At 39.8% G+C, this 3,749-nt stretch overlaps 1 long non-coding RNA gene across 1 annotated transcript in view; it reads right to left on the bottom strand.

Moving 5' to 3' along the window:
- LOC112450085 overlaps positions 1-2,963 on the bottom strand; it is a 70,326-nt gene extending 67,363 nt beyond the window's left edge. Inside the window, exons 1-2 of the long non-coding RNA XR_005232843.1 lie at positions 2,767-2,963; positions 2,017-2,103 (exon numbers count right to left, since the gene is read on the bottom strand). This is a non-coding gene — a long non-coding RNA (uncharacterized LOC112450085). The remainder of the gene's footprint in view (positions 1-2,016; positions 2,104-2,766) is intronic.
- Between the last annotated feature and the right edge of the window lie 786 nt (positions 2,964-3,749).

The raw sequence follows: 3,749 nt of genomic DNA, 5'->3' as shown, positions 1-3,749 counted from the left end.
TTTACATCTGATTTAACACCTGCCCCCTAACCTTTTTGTCCCCCGGTTTGTACTGGACACAAAGCAGCCACTCCCTGGCAGGACAAAGGCTGCAGCTGTGAACCTGAACAGAGTTTGTTACCAAAATTTGCAGACACACAGCTGCCAGCAGTGTCCCATTGATTTGCAGCAGAACCTCTGAGGTACGTTGAGCCCAGCTGTGCTTCCGGGTCATAGCTAAACGCCTGCTCCCGCTGGATTCTCTTCCATAGCTGGCTAAACAAGGGAGCCCAATGCCAGCTGGCCCGCCTGAAGCTTTTCACCCAGATACTCCATCAAAGTGAGGTGTGGTAATTAGACAGGGTTAACGCCAAGCCAAGTCACAGGTGCCTATTCATTATCTGATAGGCTGATTAAAAAGTATCCCTCAGGAAAACAAACAAATGGGTTCAGGTATCCTCTTCTGTTGTTTGTTCATCGCTGCTCTTTCAGGGGCACTTTCTTTCCTTCCCATTAAAAAGAGTCAGTTGATTTCGCTTTCAGTGCTGCCTGTCCATGGTTCACATGGCTCATTGTTCTGCATGGGCCAGTGATTACCAGGGAGGATGGATTAAACAGACTGAGGAAGGTGCATTGATCTTACCTCCATTTTACCTGCTATCGGTCTCTGCTCGATAGGGGGAGAGATGCAGCATGAAAATGGATTCTATAAGGTCAGGGTCCCTTTTCAGAAAAACGGATTTAAATGTAATTGACTTGTTTTCAGGGACACATCAAATGCTTTCAGATGAGAATGATAAGCTTTAAACAATGTAACATGACTGCAAATAACTTTTGTTAGTTATACTCAGTGACTCTGGGTCTATATTTCAGAACTTTAGGGGTGTGATAAAATATCTATAATATAACTACTGTTATGACACAATAGCATTGTTGCTTCATAGAAAGAAGAGTCATGGTTCAAACATATGCTTTCATGGGTGAGTGCTTTGTGTTGTTCTCAACGATGAAAATCACACACCTAGTGCAAATATGTTCCTGTAAATTTCCATAGGTGTAAGTCTGCACAGTTGTCTGTTTCTCTTCCCATTCATCCTGTGATTAACTCAAACCTGTCCTCTCAAAACCTTAAACAGTAATTTATGTAATTCAGGAATAGACGATGGATGGATGCATGACAGTTACATATACGATAAAATCCCAACAGAAAGTCTGTGAAAATTATTTTCCTGATTTGACAGTTACAAAAGCCCTCCAGCTTCTCCTTTCAGAAACCAGTGTCATAAATCACTGTTTCAATAGCTGACTCCTTCTTCCTGACTTTTTAGATGATGTTAACAATATTTCCTCTATTTTAATTTTCTCTAAAGTCTACAATAAGCCCCATGCAACTAGACAGTGATTTATAACATAAAAACAACCACACAGTTTCTGCTGCAAATGCAACCCAGAGGTAATCATGGAGAATAACTAAGCATTTTATTGATTGGTAATAAGTTTGACCTAAAACAAATCTCAGCAGTTACTGACTGAAATATTAGTGAAAACAGCTGTTCAGGATGGTGTATACGTGTTCAAACTTACTGCAAACAGACAGTTGAACAGAGAGGCATATCGAACAAGACAAACGAAGCACACTTAATAGAAGAGGAGGCGCATTCTGTGCTGAGAGAAGACTTTAGGTGTTAATGTGGGTGGTGATACTGAATACGTCACTGTGACTTCACCAGCTGCAGCAACCAGTTGCAACAAAATCTGTCAGTTTTAACACTGACACCAGATGCAGACACACAAGCTGGTGTGTGAAGATTAAAAACACCTGAAACATCAGTAATAACGGGTCTACTGTGGGATGTGTTAACATAAATGAGAACTTCATTTGACAAAGAAATATGTGAACATATCTGATATGAAATGGGGTGATGGTAGGCGGACAGAGGGCCCAAATGCTGGAGGCAGAAGGCCATTTAAAACATGATGCATTCAAAGTAACAAAGACTATAGAGAGAATAAGATATCAAAGGCACACACCCTTACCTGCTGTTATTAACTGGCGTCATGTCCAGGATGTACTCTGCCTTTCTCCCAAAGACTGCTGGACATCGGCACCAACTTCCCACAACCCTGAACAAGAACAAGCAAGTAACAGAAATAGATGGATGGATCATGAATGAAACTAAAAACAAACAAACAAAGCATATGTGGCATTTACATAGAACCTGTTGTTCTCACAGGTTGGTAAATTTCAAATTTGTTTTTTGGGAAATGGGAAAAAAAGATGCGGTTTTTGTTCATTTCCCAAAACAGGTGAGTTATTTATTCCAATTTTTTTTTAGTAAAATTAGGCCCATAGGGTGCACCTATAATGATGAGCTCCACAATATAATTCCATTTATACAGAATAGGACAAATGTGTTCAATTTTCTGGATGGAATATGAATGTGACGTTTTTGACAATCAACACCAGAAAAAGCATCAGTGCATTTTAACATCTGTTAAAATGAAACCACAATGGAAACATTTGCATCTGGTTCCACCAATTTAAGGATAAAGCTTTTTTATTTTTCCTGCCTTACTCAAAGCACTGATGCATAGTCCAGGAAAATTTTGCTTGTCTCATTTGAATTTGGCCTAAACCAGCCTCTAAAAACACTTAGCTATGTTTCTCCTTTTTGTTCTTGTTAGTTCAGTTTGCTTCATAACAGGTGTGGTGAGAAAACAAGACAAACAATCACTGTCCCTCAAAGTTTTATATTATTTGTGTCTTCATTACAACCAGGTACTCACTGTTTCTCACTCTTATTTGTAGTCTTTGTTTTCTGGTTTCTACCTTGTCTGACTTCTCACTGTCGCCCCCTGACATATTCTCTCCCTCTCCTCTCTGCTCCTCTGCAGCAGAGTGACAGAGTAAGAGAGGCACCTTCCTGCTTTGTTCTCAGATGTACAATATATAGCCACCAGCAGAAGATGGAACATTGGGACGGGTAGCGGCAAACCTAAAGGAGGTCACGTTACAGGATTACAGATGTCTGTAGGATCCACTCTCAACATGCAGGCCAATGAGATGATGCGTTCACTGGAACACAAGATGCAAAGCAGGGTTTGTGAATCAGAAGAATGTCAGCAAATGTAAATTTAACAGGATTTGTATTCTGTTGACAGATGTCTGTCAGTGTCAGCTTTATTTTAATGTCTACCCAGTGTGCTGAGGGTGGGGTGACAATTCTCTGAGCTGTCTTCTATGAGTGCATCAACCTTGACCTTTGTTATCATCTGCCACCGAAGGCGAGAAGCGGTTATGTTTTTTGCCCATGTCTACATAAGTGTTTGAATGTTTTGAATGAATTTTAATGAAAGTTTCAAGAAGTTATCATTACATGTATGCCTGACAACTGATTAACTTTTGCAGTGAACACCAATTCAAGATGGCCACCCCAGCTAAGCAACTTTATCAAACACAAAATGGCTCACACGGAGTCAGTTTTACAGATATTCAGTTAAGATTTGGTATAGTAGAAGCTGAGAGTCATCTGATCAGGAACACATACTCAAATTGTGAGAGATTTGTTTTTTTAAACTGTAACAATAACGACTGGGGCAAAATATCTCATGTACCACTAAACAGATTTTATTAAAACTCTCAGAAAATAGTTGTTGGGTGTTCATATACAACTGATTAACTTTCAGAGTCAACCCAATCCAGGATGGCCAGCACAGCCATGGAAACAAAACCACCTCTAACTTAGGCAATTTTATAAATAAAATGCTAA

The sequence above is a fragment of the Kryptolebias marmoratus genome, linkage group LG2, assembly GCF_001649575.2.
Source record: "Kryptolebias marmoratus isolate JLee-2015 linkage group LG2, ASM164957v2, whole genome shotgun sequence".
Classification (NCBI taxonomy): domain Eukaryota; kingdom Metazoa; phylum Chordata; class Actinopteri; order Cyprinodontiformes; family Rivulidae; genus Kryptolebias; species Kryptolebias marmoratus.
Note: the sequence above shows the minus strand (reverse complement) of the source record. Positions and strands in the feature narration are given on the sequence as shown.